At 41.7% G+C, this 19,607-nt stretch overlaps 1 non-coding gene across 1 annotated transcript; it reads right to left on the bottom strand.

The window, feature by feature from the left end:
• Nucleotides 1-7,390: 7,390 nt before the first annotated feature.
• LOC115248927 (U1 spliceosomal RNA) lies at nt 7,391-7,549 on the bottom strand. The gene has a single exon (XR_003887656.1). It is a non-coding gene; the product is annotated as a U1 spliceosomal RNA (small nuclear RNA).
• Nucleotides 7,550-19,607: the final 12,058 nt, after the last annotated feature.

The raw sequence follows: 19,607 nt of genomic DNA, 5'->3' as shown, positions 1-19,607 counted from the left end.
CCACTGCAGGGCTTTGGTCACAAGACTTCAGCTGTTTCGGTTACACTTATCTGAAGAACTGGAGCATTACAGTGGTGCATTTTGATACTAATAGTAGAAGTGGTTTATTGTCAGTGAGTACTTCACCGCTACATGCTCTTTAACTGGAGATTGTGAAAAAAACAAAATGAAAAAGGAACAGAATATACTTTCCTTCAAGGTAAAATACCATTTCTTTGATCCATTACACGTCCACTTAAAAAAAAAGCACAAAATGAATGCCTCTAATGTAAAGAACCTATATCTATTTTAAAACTATTTTATTGCATGTTAAAAAAACATTAATGAGGTACATGTAACCTGCTTCCACTGTCACTCATAAACCTGCTAGAGCTAGAACATATCCAAGAGGATTGAGTCAATACTTGCCCAGCACTACAATTCAAAAGAGCATTTTTCCCTTGATATTTTAAGGAGGATTGAGCTATGAGGAAGAGTGACATTTTAAGCCAGCTGAGGGCATACAAAGAGGACTATCACCATTTTAGTTGAAGGCTGCTGAGGAGCAGAACTTGATTTGAACTCAGAAAGATTTATTGCAAATAGCGTTTACACTCTTTTAATGGTGGGATTAACATTGACTGCAATTTAAGGACTGGGGAACCTTTGTGGGAATAATAATGACTTTTTTGTAAAATAAAACATTTTTTTCCCGTAGGATCTCACCCTCACTTACATGGTGGTATGATCCCTGTTCTTATAAAATGTTATACCACAACAGTGAAGTTTTTTAATCTTTTCATGATCACAGGACAAGACAAAATCAGAAACACCAAGACTAAACTTCAGCTACAAAGTAATTGCAAGTCAAACATGGAAAGAGAGAGCAAAAACAGAACATCTGCTACTGGAAAAAAAGATAAGATCAACAAAATATGAAAAAGAGGGGAAGCTACTTATTCAGTGACATGGGTATGAATGACAGGAGTAAAGGCAACAAGCACTGGAGCAGAAGCTTGTGTAAAGAATCAAACAGCTGCTTTTTTTTTTATTTCTTTAGGTCAGAAATTTGAGAATATTTCAGAATATCATAAAATATGAAATAACTTAAATTCAGTTAACAAGTGAACAGCAAAAATGAGAATGTAAAAAAAACAAATTAACAAAACTTTAAATAAAGGTAGAAATAATCAATGTCTGCTAAAATAAATCATCATCAACATCATCAACATCTTAGGTTTTTCAATAAAACTATACTAACAGACAATATAAACTGTGGAATTGGAAACAAGTATGGCGTCAAATGTTGGTGAAAGTTTCATCTGTAGGATGCAGTAAGTCTTAGGGACAGGAAGAAAAAGCAGCTCAAATTAGATCTGCTCCTCCTTAGCATTGAGAGAAGCCAGTTGAGATGTTTTAGGTATATCCATCCTAGAGGAGACCCTGGCGCAGAAGTAGTATGTCTCTCAGATTGGCAGGGAATGATTTTGGATTCCCCCAGAGATCTTGGTGTAAGTGGCTGGGGAGAGGAGTGTCTGGACTTACCTAGTGCAGCTGCTACAGCTGTGACACACACCTAGATAGGGGGTTGGGAGATGAACGGACTGATGAAAGTAATATTTCTCATTATTTGACACATATTTTAATGTTGTAATATAATCAATCAAAGTGAGTGTATTTAAAATCTACATTTCAAAAATAGAGCGATACAATCTGGGGGTCAGTACTGAGATACAATTTGGATTGTAACAGATGTTATATGAATTAAAATTAATTGCTTTCAATTAGGATTGGTATTTGGGGCTTTTTAGTCTTGTGCATAGAACCAAAACGACCACTTGAAGAGGAGAAGTCATACAAACAAAGGGAACTGAACTGGGAAAGAAGGAAATCTCAGAGCGCAACTTAAGTGCAGGCAAAAGGAATGCAAGAGATCAACCAAGTATAGAAGAAAGAAAGATTTTTTTTTCAAAAATTCAATTTAATTTGTCATTTTTACAAGAACAAAACCATTATCCAAACAAAAAACAACAACATTCAGTTGAGGAGACCTCCAAAGACCAGCACCTCATCCTCCACCAGACATAGTTCATCTTTGAGGCACCATGTGCTCTTAAACTCCTCAATATTGTTCGTTGCTCGCTAAAAATTAAAGTCTGTTTTTATTCGACCATCCTAGAGAAGATGGTCTGAAGATCGCAGTTCAGCGATGTGCCTATCTTGTTCCTCTTCCTAATGTAGACGGCCACTTTTGCCTGACCTATAAGGAAGTTCAGCAGCTGGCATATAGCTTTCTCTCTCCTGCTGAAACCCAAAATAAAGATAGTTTGTGAAAGAAAGAGAGACTAAGATTTCAGTATCATTGACTATCACTAGCACTAATGATTGTGACTGCTCTCTGTTTCTCTTTGAGTGTGTGTGCAAATTATATGAAGCTGCAGAATGAGGGGAGGGTGGTTGGGGATTAGTATGATTGAATACACCCTCCCTCTTTCATCTGCTATCTGCCAGGGTCAGTGAACATTCACAACATTCCCAAACTTACTACAACAACCGACCACTTTCATTAGCCTACCCCCCATCTCCCACTAGGTTTCTCTGCACAAAAGTTGTGCTTCTGGCTCTCCATGTAACCAACATCCACTGAGCTGGAGGTTGTGGCCTTAAATAACCATCCTCATATTCTTTAAACCATTTCAATGGAAAATACACAAACCAGGAAAGAAAACTGCTAATCACAAACTGAAGATATTGAATTTGTAAATTAAAAAAAATAATCCTTACAATGTCCTTGGTCCTTCCCACTGTATGTGAATTCATTACTCTCTTTGGTCTTTGTCTTTTTATTTTGTATGTACCGTAATTTCTGGACTACAGAGCGCACCTGATTATAAACCGCATAATCTCATTTTAGAAAGAAAATCAATTTTGTACTTATACAAGCCGCACCGGATTTGAAGCCGCAGGTATCCCACGTAGTAATATGAAAAATTAGATCGAAAACATTCCGTACCGGTATATGTTTTTATTACCATAAGAGACGAGTCACTGACGAGTGACAGACAGGTAATAAACAACAGTCACTCCTTTGACTTTTATGTTTATACAGAGACCTTAAATCCAAATTTCATCACGTCAGGATTTTTTAACTTTTCTTTTGATTTAATCCGCTTAGCAACATAAACAAATATATTCTACCGGTAAATGTTTTTTTCTAACGGTGTCTGTAATGCAGCTACCTTGAAATATACGTTTGTATCAGCTACACACAAATTACGTTGTTTATGCTTTTTTACTGAAACAATGAACAATCTAAAACTCCCCGATGGCCCACCTCTAAAATCTTCCATTTTCATCGCGGTGGCGATTGCTTTTGCCTTCAGTCTGATTTGTACAGCAGAAACACCGCGGCCGCCTGCTCTGTGTGTGTTCACCCAATCTTCCAGAACGTTTCCATGCTCGGGCCAATATGTTTATTGCCTTATTTACCTTTACAGAAATTCCCTTGTTTGAAATCGATGGAATGTCGCCAAAGGTGACTTCGCTGATAAATTTGAGGAGTGTCAGAGCAACACAAACCTATGTGATGATATAGGACTTGATATAATATGCAGGGAGCTCCTTTAAATAGTATAAAAAGAAAAATGAGATAATATAGTTTGGGCCCAAATGCAGACCGCACTGTCAGAGACAGACGGAAAGCACAGGTGAGCTGGTGGACACAGGTTTTAGCTGGGACACATGGAAGATGGGGTGAATCCTTACTGATTTGGGCAAGGTCAGCCGAACGGCAGAGGGGTTTATGATGTTATGTTAACAGGGAAAGGACCGATGAAGCAGGGGTGACCTTGCGGGACCTGGTTGCCAGCGGGATGTTCCAGGTGGACAACCAGACCAACTGACCCGGCTGGGAAGCGGCTGACCTAGTTGCCTTTCAGGTCTCGTGGGCCCTCTGAAAGAACTCCCGTATGGAGGGCACCTGCTCCAGGAGCAGGAGTCCGCGGTGCAGGTTGATAGCCCAGGGAGGCCTCGAAGACAATCCGGTCGCGGAGCAAGTGAGGGTGTTGTGGGCGTACTCCACCCACGGGAGATGCTGGCTCCAGGTCGATGGGTTACAGGTGGCCACGCAGCATAAGGCCAACTCCAGGTCCTGGTTGGCCCTCTTGGCCTTACCATTGGATTGTGGATGATACCCAGAGGACAAACTGACGGAGGCTCCTGAGGCCTTAGCGAAGGCTCTCCACACCTGAGAGGTGAATTGCAGCCCCCTGTCAGACACTATGTTGGCCGGAATTCCATTAAGCTGGAAAACCTGGTCAACAAATAGGGTGGCCGTCTCCACAGCGGGGGAAAGCTTTGACAGCGCGATAAAATGAGCCGCCTTGGAGAACTGGTCCACAATGGTCAGGATGACCGTGTTCCCCTTGGACGGTGGAAGTCCCGTGACAAAGTCCATGGCAATGTGGGACCAGGGTCATCCGGGGATGGACAGGGGCTTTATGAGTCCCGCCAGCGCTTGGTGTTGCCTTGCCCCGAGCACAGGCTTTGCGCACAGCCACGAATTCTCGCACGTCCTCGAGCCTGGTCCTGCTCAAGGTTTCTTCCTGTTAAAGGGGAGTTTTTCCTTGCCACTGTTGCTTGTCTGGGGTTAGGCCCTGGGATTCTGGAAAGCACCTTGAAACAATTTTGATTGTAAAAGACGCTATATAAATAAAGATTGATTTGATTTGAATATTTAAAAGGATTCTGTATACACCATATATATATAAATATATACCCAAGTCAGCCATGCCTGGGGCAAAGAGAGAAACCACCTACTTCAGGAGGAGGTCCGAGCAGGCGTGGAGGAAGAGCAAGTGGGTAGGGCAGTGGGCTCCGGCAGCAGGGGCATGGACAAGGTGGGAGAGCGCGTTACAGCGCAAAGTTACCTGGTCAAACATCATGCAGGCAGACTTCCACCGCGTCCGGTTCCTTGTGGCGGCAGTCTACGATGCCCTCCCCAGCCCAGCAAACCTCCATGCGTGGGGAAAGAGTGAGACACCCACCTGTTCCCTTTGCTCCAGAAGAGGAACATCTCCTTAGCAGCTGCCCAAAGTCCCTGGCTGATGGTCGCTATCGCTGGCGCCACGACCAGGTACTCAAAGCAGTGGCTGAGAGCATAGCCTTGACAATTAGCACCAGCAAACACCATCATGCTCCGAAGAAGGCAATCTCCTTCATAAAAGCTGGAGAGAGACCTCGTGCAGGTCCACAGATAACAACGGGACTCCTCCACACAGCTCCTGATTGGCAACTACACGTTGACCTGGGAAAACAACTGATATTCCCCCAGCACATCGTAACAACATCTCTACGGCCAGACATGATCATCATCTCAGAGGCTTCGAAATACCTGATCATGCTGGAGCTTACAGTGCCCTGGGAAGAGCGGATTGAGGAAACCAATGAAAGGAAACGTGCCAAGTATCAGGAGCTGGTGGAGGACTGCAGGGGCAGGGGCTGGAGGACCTTCTACGAGCCCATAGAAGTTGGCTGTCGAGGCTTTGCAGGACTCTCCCTCTGTAAAGTCTTTGGCCGATTGGGAGTCACAGGGCCAGCCAAAAAGAGGGCCATTAAATCTGCAAGTGAAGCTGCAGAGAAAGCCACGAGGTGGATGTGGCTGAAAAGGGCAGATCCGTGGGTTGCTACTGGGACACAAGCCGGGTCTTGATCACCCCGGCTGGGTCGCCTGGGCGAGGGTGTATGATGTTGTGAGACCCGAAACACCCTATGAGATGTATCTTTTAAGTTAGGATGTGTATATATATATATATATATATATATATATATATACACATATACTTCATAATGTGTGTGTGTGTATATATACACACACACACACACACACACATATATATACATACATACATACTGTATATATAGTGTTTTACAACTAAACATTATATATTTAGTTACTAATGCACTAATGCAGTGACAAATAACAACCTGTGTGCCCCTTCTACTCCACCTGTGTTTCTTCCCATTACAACCCATTACCATTATTTTCAGTTCCAAAGAGCCTGATTCCCTACATGCACAGCAGTGCCCTCATCCTTTTCATCCCTCACTCTTCTCATTCATCATTGTTAGATTGCTAAATGGAGCACTGCTCATCACCTCTAACCCTTTTTTCTGAGCCATGGGACCTTCTAGCATTGTAACGCTACTGTAATCCCAGAAAGAGCGATTTGGTGTGACCCATTCAACTCAGTAACATCCCATAGATCTCAGGATGCATCAAGACTCCATTCCTCTTTATTTCACTCCCTTTTTAAAAATTCTGCCTCAAGATATAATTTTCTGTCTGAATCATTTTAGGCTCATTTGTACACAGAAGGTGGACTACAGTCACACATATGTATTCACATTAATTATAATTCTTTCAAGTGCCTCTACTTAATTCACATCACAAGACCACCAGCTTTTTCCTCTACTCATCAACAACACAGTTGTGGATGTCATTTACAACACCAAGTTTCTGGGGGTGCACATTTCAGACACCCTAACCTGGTCTGTGAACACCACACCACTGGTGAAGCAGGCCCCACAGCACCTGCAGTGTGGCATATGAAGAGATCCCACCTGACCCCACCCATCTTAAACGCCTTTGACACGAGCAACATCCTGTCCGACTGTGTCTGTGTGGTTTGGAGGTTGTAGGGCCCCTGACTGGAGAAATTTGAGGTGGGCTGTGAGGACAGCAGAGAGGATCACAGTGACCTCTCTTCCCCATTTAGGACATTGCATCCAAGTTCTGTGTGAGCCAAACGAGGAATATCAACCGTGATGACTCACACTGCCGCTACAGTTTGCCCTGCTGGCCTCTGTGAAAAGGTTCAGGAGGATTTGATGCAGGACTACCAGAGTCTGAAATAGCTTTTTTCCCTTACCACCAGACTGATAAGCAGAATATAGCAGATGGATGCTATGTCATTGTACAGGCACTATTTCAGTTTCAGACAAATTTTTGCGCTGCTGCTTTGACTTTTAAAAAAATTGATCTTCTGTTACATACATTTTTTTTACATTTTATATTTCATTCTCTCTATAGTCTAAAATATATATCAGCATCTTCAGTGTTCAGATAACCAAGGAAAACAAAAAAATGACAAATGATAAATACACAACTGTCCAAAGTTCAGCAGGAATATCTCCAGTGTGGTGTCTATTCTGAAGAAGGTATGTAGTGTGTAAATAAGTAATTGTGTGGTAAATTAATGTATTGAAAGAGAAAATGGGGATCTTATCTAAGCGGAATGGTTTGGGGCATAGGGGTTTTATGTGTCCAGATGTGTTTATTGTCAAGGCTCCCAACCACAGGCAGGAAAGAGTTGTGGTATCTCTATTTCACACCGCTCGGGTGAAGCAAGTACAGGAGAGAGTAAGAATGCAATCCCCAACAACCAGAAATGATGGGATTCCTACGTACATAAATACACAGACGTCAGCACAATGATGAGTGCAATGGTTAAGGCTCTCCTGAAGTGAACCACTTTGTTGATAATGGCAGCTTCCTTCCCAATACATGTAAAGATGTATTTGAAAAATGGAAATTGCGCACTCACAATCAAGAGGCTTCTGTTACAGTACATGGTTATTCTCCCAGTGACATGATGCACAGTGAGATAGCAAAGCTCACATCCATTTAATCCTTCACTCTAATCCCAAAGTTTTTAATCAACATTCAGTTACATCCTACACTACAACAATAATAACTATGTCCTAAGTTATGATTCCACTTCCCTTTTTCATGTCAACTTAACAGTTCTCAGTGTTTCCATGACATCCCTATTTATATTAGGCAATTTTCTATCTTGTCTTACAGGTATCAGAGACAGTCCTAACAAATGAGGTATATCTCAGGAACACCTCAGAGTGAGAATAGTGCCAGTTGAATGTGGCAATCAGTGCTTGCTGGGTACAAAAGAGTCATAGAGGTTGATTGCGCAGTGGGGGCTGCAGAACAGTGCTCCTCAGACTCTCTTCATACTAGGAATAATAAGCTCTAGCACCCACAGTGTGAAACAACAGACTGCTAATTGGAATCAGCACGCCTCTTCCTGAGGATTTTCAAATGTATGCCTGATGTGCAGTTCATTTTAAAGAAAAGAATATATTCTTGCAGCTTATGTCCATGTTTGACAATAAAAAGTGTATTTAATATTTTTAGGATGTAAGTACAATGTAATGACATCACCAACCTTTGTCCTTTGAGGGGAGATCAGAAAATCTGATTATTCCTAGTCACTGTATATTTACTTTTTCATTACAAAAGAAACAAACAACAATCACAAAATCTTGTTTTCTTTTGAAAGCTGTATAATTTGTACAGTTGTGACACCTTTTTTTCCTTAGACCCTGGAACAGGTTCCGTTTAAATGACAGCTTGTTATGATGTCTGTGTAAATTCTCAGTCATCCAGGTCATTGTATCCAAGGTAGTTTTCTCTGTCAACTGGACTGGGTTTCTTCTCTTGAAGACGTTTCACCTTCTATCCAGAAGGCTTCTTCAGTTCTGAAATCGCTGGGGAGAGAGCTTGAAAATATATAGCCCCTGTGGACCATTTGCATGCTAATGATCTGGGTGGTCACCTGAGAGTCGTTAGCAGGGTCGTTGGTCGGGTCGTTCACCTAGTTTCTGTTGAGGTGTCTCCCCTTTGTCTGCTGGGTCACATGGTGATGAGTCACTGGGTCTCCTGGAATGGTGTGAATGTTTGTTTTGCTGTTGGAAGGAGTAGAGGACTGCATTGTATGTGGGTGATAGGAAGTGCCTCAGGCCACCACCTCTGTTTAAGGATGGTTTCTCCAATTTAACATGGATAGCTTCCTTGACACCCCTTTCAAACCAGCGGTCTTCTCTGGCCAGTATCCTTACTTGGCTGTCCTCGAAGGAGTGCCCACTCTCCTTTAAGTGTAAGTGGACTGCTGAATCCTGACCCGAAGAGGTGACATGTCTGTGTTGTGCCATTCTTCTGTGGAGAGGTTGTTTGGTTTCCCCAATGTACAGTTCCTTGCATTTCTCCTGGCACTGTACAGCATAAACAACATTACTTTGTTTGGGTCTTGGTGTCTTGTCCTTTGGGTGTACTAACCTCTGTCTGAGAGTGTTGCTGGGTTTGAAATGAACCGGTATGTCGTGTTTCTGGAGGATCCTCCTAAACTTCTCCGAGACTCCAGACAGGTAGGGGATGGAAACGCTGTGGCGTTTGTTTCTCTCCTCCTCTCCTTTGCTGAGGTCTCACTTTCTTGAGGTTTTGGTGAAGGCCCAGTCTGGGTAGCCACATGTTTTGAGAGCTGTCTTAATGTGGTCCTGTTCCTTCTTTCTGCCTTGGGATGTGGTGGGTATTTCTCTGGCCCGGTGTTGGAGAGTTCTGATCACTCCCAACTTGTGTTCCAGTGGGTGGTGAGAGTCAAACTGGAGGTACTGGTCGGTATGTGTAGGTTTTCTGTAGACTTCGATGGTGAGATTTCTGTCCTCAGTGATCTTGACTGCGCAGTCCAGAAAGGCCAGACTGTTTCCTTGTTATGATGTATTTCCCTGATCTCTGCCTATTCTCTTCTCTACCTATCCTCTCCCTTCTCCTCTCTCTCTACCCAGCCGGCCATCAGCAGGAGGGTCCCCCTATATGAGCCTGGTCCTGCTCAAGGTTTCTTCCTGTTGAAGGGGAGTTTTTCCTTGCCACTGTTGCTTGTTGGGGGTCAGGCCCTGAGATTCTGTAAAGCACCTAGAGACAATCTTGATTGTAACGGATGCTATATAAATAAAGATTGATTGATTGATATGATATGTGATGTGTACACACATCCACACATAGACATTACACTCCCACCAAACCAATAACTGATTTCTTAAAATGTAATACAACCCCTGCTATTTTTGACTTGTTATGTGGTATTTAAAGTGGTTCCATCATCCTTCAAAAAGGCCAGCCCATGTGAGGCCAATCATAAATTACAACATAAATTTAAATATACTGTATTCACGTCCTCCGTGTAATACAACTGTGCAGCTTTTATATTGAAAGGCTTTATGTTTCAAGATTTCAAAAATCTTGCAAGTGAAATGTACACGGTTTCTCCTCTCTTCAACTGTAGTGTGGAAGATGGAACTCATTGACCGGTCTGACACACTTCTGGCAGAGCACTTCGGGTCAGTTTCACTGCTCAGAGGATTCCTCTCTGGGTTTACCTATGTAAGCGAACAGGCATTCTCAGGGATGAAGGTCAACAAATCCAAATGCAGATCCTCTATCACCAATGACCACCTCTCAGCTGTCCATCGCATAGCCACCTCAGACATTCAGCCAGATTTCAATAGCCTTTTCAAGCCCGAAACAGACTGGATTATTTTCAATCTGACACGATTCATGCGTCTAATGCGTCCCCCCCCCCCCCCCCCCATCCAGAGCATTACCACTTGTTTTAATAACAAATTGGCGACAAATGGATGAATAAATGAATGAACGAACGAACGAACGAACCAGTCTGTTAATCCTGATGAGAGGATATGTAGGTTAGCCTGGAATGAGCTGCAGGTGTGTAGAAACCTGGTGGGAGAAATCCAAGGTAACGTCTCTGACCTAACGAAACACACACAGATGTAGAGACAACACTCATAAAGGCTGGGGGAGAGGGACATTATGGAACCCTAAAAACTTTCAGTCCTATGAGTGGCTGTGAACAGTCTTCTCATGGAATGCACAGCTTGTGACAGTCCTTTCATCCAACTGTTGTTAGGACCGTTGCTCCTGGACCTCTGTTAGTCGAAACCCCGTGCTTCTCACTTTCGCATGGTTTTAGAGCTCAGAAAGATGTTATTGGGTTATAAGCAATTCTAGCTTTACACATGAGGAACTTAACAAAGTCCAGTCCGGTCCTTAAATCTCAGTGGATCATCATCGAATATTGTTGGTCAGATTGTTGGTCAGGGAGGTGGCTAGCATTGATGGACTCGGCAAACACTCTCACAAGCACTGCTTTGCTTTTCTTCTTCACATAGCAGGGTTTTAGGTGGTGGCAGGAGGTAATGCTGTGGCAGGTTACCTTCCCAATTGATTTCTTCCCTTTCTTCTATAACATTTTATTGGAGAAGCTTGTATATTTCATCATCAAAGCATTCTCTCTGCTCATATACTTTTTGTTGTGCCTTGGCAGCCTTTAACCTCTTAACATTCCTAGTCATTCCACTTCTCTGTGTTTGGCCTTGAACACCAATTGCCTCTCTGCATTTTCAACCTCCAGTTGTTCCAGGTATTTGATATGTGGTTCTTTCTTGAACAGAACCTGTATTGCAATTTCTTTGGCGGCAACTCTAACAGCAGCTTCCTGTCAGAGTACTCCTGAGCAGAGTGCTGGCTTGAACGTATGTGACCTTGGAGTTGCTTAGAGGATGAACTGAAGACTTGGTGTGGTGAGATCTGAGACTTCTATCTGATGAGGCACATCTGAAGATTCTTTATATACCTCCTCTCTCTCCAAACCCTTGATCTTTATCAATTCCTGAATGAAGATATTCTCTAGCTATCTTAAATATTTCCCTGTCACTGCCTAATAGGTGTCTATTCTCCTATGGGTATGAGGTTCTGGAATATTATTGCATCTTTACTCTTCATAAACATCATCTTGATTCTTTGCGGCATTGCTCACCTTGGTGGTAGCAGTGTTTGGGTATAGCTCACGTGCACATAAGTGAGGGGCGTGGCTTTGGTGAGAGACTCAAGGAAGGAGGGATTCATGAGGGGGGATTCAAGTCTTGCTAGTAGTTGTCAAATGGAAACTCCACCTTTAGTCATTGGATAACCAATACCTAACAGGAGGTTTTTAATATCATAAAATAATGACAATAGCCACTATATATAAGGGAAGATAATAAATACAAAGCCAAAAAGATTAACAAATTATTGGGTTTTTTTGTGATCCTGTAACTCATATGGACAAGAAAGTTTACAATTTTGATCATTGGCCAGAAGAGACTGATTTTTTAGAGAGAGAGAACACTGTTTCAATGTGTTTCATCGGTCTGGACCAGAATATATTGTAGACAAATGCTGGAATATTAAAAAAAATAAAAAAGTTAGCAGAAGGTTGGCAAGCCACGCGTGAACAGGGCTAAAAAAAACATAGTTAGCTGTGGCAGGGGTGAGGCACACACTGAAAAGAAGGAAAAAAGACAAGCTTGTTGCTGTAAGGCAAAAATACAGTTACAGCTGCTGGGGAAAAGCACACAGATAATAACAAAAAAAATAAATAAAAAATTGAAACTAAGGCACTACCAAACAAGACAGAATTATCTGGCAAAGTACAATAGTGACGACAGAGCTTTTATGGTGAGGTTCATGAGCTGAATAGAAACCAGGCCTCACCTGCCACTCGGGGAACAAAGGGAAAAAATAAGCCACGCCTTCTGCCACATACTGCAAGGAATGAAGAAAAGGGAGAGGGAAGAGGAGAGAGAAAACACAAAAACCAAATCTACAACAACCACATCATTTATAGGTCAGCATTTTGCGGCTATGTGCACTAAATGGGGTGATATCTGAGGGTGTACCCACTGTCATCCATATCTCAGTATTCTAACAAAGGTTATTATATGCTTTTGTGCATACGGATTGTTGTCAGGTGTGTGTCTAGTGCTTTATGCATTGATTTGTTATTATGACCCCCAGCCAAAGGTACAGTCATTTTGTTAATAAATGAGAAGAGACAGTAAACATGCACAGCCGAAGAAATACACATACACATAAAAATAATTTAATCACATCTGTCGCAAAGTATGTTTAACTTAAGACATATGCCAGGAAGTACACCTTTCAAATATTGAAGTATATTTAATCCGTTACTTTGTATATGTGGCTGTATCGAACCCCAATCATACCCCAATCCCATCCTCTTTTAATTAAAGCATGCATTAAGTGTGAAATTAACTCTCTCCTATAGCAAGGCTGACAGCTGTGAAGAAAGAAGAAGAATCAAATGCCTTTGTCCCTCATGATAATAAGAAAGACAGACAGAAAGAAAGGGGATGAAGAGGAAACAGAAGAGACCAGAACCAGAAAGAAAAGACAGAAAATAACTGCAGATGGGAATGAAAGAAAAGACAGTCAGGCTGCAGAGGGATGAAAAAAGAGGAGGATAGAAGAAAAGATAAGAATATGGACAATGAAGGGAAAGTGAGCTCTAGGGGGAGATATATAAGTGAGCGGGCAATAGATGGTGCTGCATGAGCTGCCCCCCCCCCCCCCCCACACACACACACACACACACACACCACACACCCACATAGATAAATGGAACAATCATTGGCTCATTATGTAAACACAAACTTGAAGGAAACCTCAGGCAGCCATTTTGAAGTATGTTTTCAATGCATGAGTGTAAAATGGTACAAGCTGATATCACTTTCTTTCACTTTTGTCTTTAAAGTCATCTTTTCTTTCCTTTTATTTCAGTCAGGGTAAAAAAAACATCACATGTCATCTAACTTTCATTTCAGACTGGAAGTGCCATTGTTTTATACTCTTACTTGCTCCTCAGCAGCTTGATCTGTACTAAGTCATGGAAACGCCAGCTTTCTGCTTACTGACGTAGAATATCTTTTCCAGCAATCATTACAATGCAACCAACAGCAGGTCTTCTCTTCAGAGGTATGGCTTTAAGGTCTCAGATACCAGTCATGGTTATATCCCCCAAACCAGTGGTAGACACCGGAAGTAAGGCATGCCATCAAGCTAAGGAAGGAGTCTGATCAAGCCTTGAGCTGACAGGTACCAGAAGGCCAAGTGTGCAGCAGATCATGCAGTTGTGGAAGTGATCCCTGTACAACCTGGCAGGAGCTTGGTGCACATTGCCAGCATGAAGTTAGACCTGATCATGGTGCCTCTAGAACTCTGGCAAAATGATGTACAGATTTCCAGTTCTGTACATTATTTTTATGGACAGAATTTTCTAGGTATAACCAGGCTCTGGAGGGATTCCAGTGGGAACCACTAGGTTTCATCTCTACTTTTCACAGATGAATATGTCTTGCTGGCTCCTTATTCGATGCCCCCTGGACACCCCCCTCAGGAGGTGTTTCAGACATGTCCCACCAGGACGAGATCGCAGGGAAGATCCACGACATGCTGGAGTGACTATGTGACTCGACTGGCCTCGGAGCCACGTACAGTCTTCAGGGCGTCCCTGCCCAGACCACTGCCCCCGCAACCCAGTACCAGGAGTAGCGGGAGTAGATGGAGGGATAGATGGAGAACTTTATGCTAATTTTGAGATACTGGTAATTGATTGCATTTATGTTATGGTAACGAGATAAGTGAGGGCGGAAGGGTTAGGTGTTACTTAACCCTAAAAGATACTGAGTTTCTTTGTTTTTATCTGTATGTTCGAAAAATACTATTAAGAAACAAATGGAAAAGTATCCCACATCAGCTGACTTGAAATGAGAGTGAGCAGAGAAAACGTAGCCTTAATCAAAGTAGAGGAATCTGACTTGCTAAACAAAAATCATTGTGAGGTAGATTTTATCAATTTGAAATACTACACAAGTTGGCAGTTTCTTTTTTTCATTCTTCATGCGGTAAAAAACACATATTTAAGTAGTATGTTGGTGTTTACATGTTGGTTTAATTTAAAACAAGGTTAGAGAGTAAGGGATGCTGCCATCAGCTTGCAGCCTGTAAGTAATGTCCAAGTAGTAATAACACACGCTTAATTCTATATCTGAGTCTCACCTTGCTACTCCCACACACTCGCTGCTCTTCATGCACTTTAAAGAGTGGGCAGGGGTAGAGAGAGGAAGAAATATATCGAAAGAAAGGGAGTGAGCGAGGCAGAAAGAGAGAGTGTGGTACGTGCATACATGCATGAATCACACTTCCATTAGTATCCTCAGCACAACACATATAGCCATTGATTAACACCTTTAAGCTCACACGTGCATGGAGAATCACGCTTCACAGCCATAGCTACACAGGTATGCGCGCTTTCACAGCTCTCCATTGCTTCCATGATGTTCTATCTTCCTGCGATATGTGTACCTCAAGCTTTTCCTCAGCCTCCGTAATAGACTACTGTATCTTGCACAATTTCACTGTGTCTATGGTTTAAAGTGGAGTAAGGAAGTGATTGTTTGTGTGGCCACATAAGTAACTGTAATGGACAGAAACAGCACATTCAACTGCTTATACATGTTTCTGAATATGCATGAAGCCATAGCCAGTCTACACAATCCAGTTTAAGCATACACTTGCAGCCCCTGTTATTAGTGTTCCCCATCAGCATGATTATGAGCAATGACTCGTTGATGTGATGTGAAAAGTCCTCATGAACAAGCCTAATTTATATTCCGGTGAATGCTTCCTCCTCTTTAGTATGTTCTCCGATTGTCGAGAGAGGACAGATGGCAGCATTGTGAAAAAGTTCAGTGCCCCTAACCAAGTCAACCTGTTGCTCCCTTGCATACATAAGGTACTAGGACACTGAAGATGTGTGTGTCACTCCGAAATCAGCCCCATCTGAAACATTAAAGCCACTCAGGGTGAATATTTCCATGCATTGGACATAACTGAGGATAAGTATGACATGAAACAGGGGAAAGAGAGCTAAGGCAAGATAACCCAGGATTAATAGAGAAGATACAAAAAAAAAAAACGGAGACAAACAGGGAACACATTGACTTACATCAATCTGACAGAGAAACATACACATAATATGGAAAAAAAACAATTGAGACCAAGCAGGCTTAATGCTAATATTGTTATCTGTAGTTATGAGTGTGTGGGTGAATTGTGTGCGTGACCAGTGATGGACAAACAAGCTCTCCAGGGAGTAGTCATTTCTCTCACCTCGCAGCTGCATGCATACAGTAGGCAACAGCAACCTTTTTGAAAAGAAAAGACAATGAGCAACTGGAGGTGGATGGATTGAGGTTTTTTAAAAAATCGTATACTTGGTAATTCATCTATCAATGTTCAGTTATTCACAACTGCCCTTTAACACAGATGGGTTGACTACATGAACCAACATGTGCCAGGTGACAACTATTTGACCATCTAGAGGAATAACTGTTAATAAACTGATTCCGTAGTGTGCAAAGCTGACCCAATTTGATGGACTGACTCAACAAAGTTTGTCCATTAAAACACACTTAGTGTGTGAAAGATTCCTAATAAAATTTACTGTCTTGTTTAAAAAAGGCTGTGACTGGCCTGTAAACATTTTAATCAGTCTTCTTTCAGATGGCCAGAGGTACTAATGGTATACTGTATATACTACGCTGTCATTTTCAATTTAGAAATTAAGATTTTAAACACAAAGAACATATTAATTCAGACAACTGATAACACTTCTAGCAAACTGCTAAACTTTCCTCACACTATCAGCTCATTTATGTCATCTGTCTCATGTTTATAGCAGGTCTACAGTATTCAGTGTTACCTGATAAGACATTTTGAAATATGGTAGCAGCATCTTAGAATTATTGTATTTTGTGAATAATAATCCATGTATGAAATAAGTCACATGTATTTACTTAAAATAAAATGCTAGAGTGTGTATGTTATAGCTTAAAACATATTAATCTAATACAATGGCTGAAGAACAGCGCAATCTTTGTTACAGTCTGCCCTGCTTTAATGTTGTGTGTTAGCAGAGAGGCAAATTTAAATAAAGCTTTTTATCTAAAAAGGAGGATCTGTAACCAAATTTTCTTCGCTAATGAATTAACTTAGCCTTGTCAAACTATCTCACATCACACAGAGTGCACATTGCACAAATCAGATATCTTATATCTAGCAACATTGGCAGTATATAGTATTAAAAATGTAATATTTTTCCATGAATCAAAACCCTTATGTTTAAAAGTCAGGGAACACTGAACAGCCATAGTTTGCATAGCACAGCTGCAAGGAGCGACACTGCTTTTCGAAAATAATATTACCGTCTATATTTTCTTATGACAATAACAAGAATTCCTTCAAAAATTAAACACTTTCAGAAGCAGTTGTCCCAGCTGGAAACCCCGACCACCTCTTCTTGGGAATCTGAGTTGCCATCCAGGTGGCAGATACGTATATTCTCTACCAATTGACATCACTCTGTTCCCAGCTCGTGACCTCCGAAACACCTATCCAGATGCTCTGGGACACATCCTGATAACTACTGAAGCAACTATGTTGGCTTCATTCAATGCAAAGGGGCAGTAAAGCTACTTGTGCTATTTTCCAGATGTTTGAGCAAATCACACTATCTACAAAACTGAGTCATTCTCCAGTTGATAGTCTAGTCCAGGGGTGAGTTGGACCCCTAACCCGGAGTAGCACAGACCACCTCTGGAACCTGATTGGACACCTCCCTCTTTCACTACGAGTAATTGCACATTGCTTTGGAAGATGTGTGAATACAATCTCTTGTACAATTAAGCTGGTTTGCCAACTGCCCTTAAACATTAATAAAAAGGAAGGAAAATGGACAATTATAAAATAAGGCTATGTACATGACATTATAGGCATATATAACTGTCCATCCATCCATCCATCCATCCATCCATGGATATATAACTGTATAAATTGAATATATATATATATGCTAGAATGTTGTTTGTTGTCTTTTGATGCTTTTCATCTTATTTTGTGCACTACATTGGAAATAGGGGGTGATTTTGGACACAACAAAAGATTAAGCTAAGTTTAGGCCTGTAAAATACAAGCTGGATATTGTTTCATTTAAACTGTAACTGCTGTAGGGAGAAATCAATTTCTAGTTTTGCCTAAACCTTATGCTTGGAGTATACCTGTTAAGGTCAAGCGTAGCGATGCATAATTTTGTGCATGAGGAAATTTGATTGGTATCTCTAGCTGTGCCCAGAGTGCATGCAGTGTGCCAGAGCAGAACGCCCTTGTCACCAGATGTCTGAGCAATATTTGGTAATTCATAAACTATAAATAGAACTATGGCTTTCTGTGCCCAATTGGACCTCACAGAAAACAGTTTTCCTTGGGACAGGAGGGAAGGAACAAACATTGCAAATCCACTGCCATCATATTACCTCTTAAACAAAATGGCTGAATCTCTATTTAATACTTGTCATGTCTTTCTCTAAATCCATACTCTAAATGGAATGCCTTACATGACTCACATTTGCACACCGGAAGGGAAGAAAATCCGACAGTAAGAGAAAAATACACAGATGGTTGTTTCATTCTCCCACGGGATCACGTGCAGAAAAACATATGGACGTTGTTAATGACAAGTGATGTCATCGTCACATGTCACATGTTGACATAAATGTGTAGTCCTGAAGCATGATTTAAATAATAAAGATGTGGAAAGAACCAACAATCCACAGTCATCAACATATTTACTGGTTTTTACTATAAAAACACAATTATTTCCCAGAAGATTGTGACGGTGTTATACCATGATTTCTACCCAGGCATTTTTTTATGTAGGAGAATATTATGATAGAAACCCTTTTAAATATAACAGACTGTATAATGTATGTTGCCTTACAGCAAGAAGGTTCTGAGTTTGACCCCCTCTTCAAATCAAATCAATCTTTATTTATATAGCGTCTTTTACAATCAAAATTGTTTCAAGGCACTTTCCAGAATCCCAGGGCCTGACCCCAGACAAGCAACAGTGGCAAGGAAAAACTCCCCTTTAACAGGAAGAAACCTTGAGCAGGACCAGGCTCATGTAGGGGGACCCTCCTGCTGATGGGGGGGCTGAGTAGAGAGAGAGGAGAAGGGGGAGGACAGGCAGGGGAGAGGAGAGGAGAGGAGAGGAGAGGAGAGGAGAGGAGAGGAGAGGAGAGGAGAGGAGAGGAGAGGAGAGGAGAGGAGAGGAGAGGAGAGGAGAGGAGAGGATGGGCATAGAGCATAGAAATACATACAAAAATACATTATATTGAGTTACCGGTTGAGTGGGTCAGCGGGGTCGGAGGTCATTATGCAGCTCTAAAGGCAGCAATACCTGTAAATGAATAGGGGGGGGGGAGAAGCAGAAAAACTACAAAAGAAATAGCTTCACTAGTCTACTTGATGAGGAGAGGAGAGGAGAGGAGAGGAGAGGAGAGGAGAGGAGAGGAGAGGAGAGGAGAGGAGAGGAGAGGAGAGGAAACCATGACCCACTGTGGTGACAGAGGTCTGTCAGGTGATCATGTTTCTGGGCCCCGGCAGCCTTGGCCTATAGCAGCATGACTAAGATGTTAACCTAATGATTAGACGACCCCCTAAGTATGATAATTTATCTGTCTATGATAGTAACTGGAACTACAGAGTTAGTAACAATAAGCTTTTTCAAAGAGGTAGGTTTTAAGCCTAAAGAAGCCATGCTTTTCTTTGCTATTATATGTTTGGCTTTATTTGACAGTCCAAAGACTTCCATTAAGAGAACCAACAGAAATGTTTACTACAATGAAAGTGTTTAAAATCTACTGAAAAATATGCATAATATTTACTGCTATTGATTGGTTCAAAATATGGAGCAAAAAGTGTAAACAAATGCTGGAACATTTGGATAAATACCTCCCTAAAATAAATTTAACACAATAAAAGAAATTCAAAGAAAACCACAGGCTCAGGTGGTGAGACAGCA

Source organism: Takifugu rubripes, chromosome 2 (assembly GCF_901000725.2).
Source record: "Takifugu rubripes chromosome 2, fTakRub1.2, whole genome shotgun sequence".
Taxonomy (NCBI): Eukaryota; Metazoa; Chordata; class Actinopteri; order Tetraodontiformes; family Tetraodontidae; genus Takifugu; species Takifugu rubripes.
Note: the sequence above shows the minus strand (reverse complement) of the source record. Positions and strands in the feature narration are given on the sequence as shown.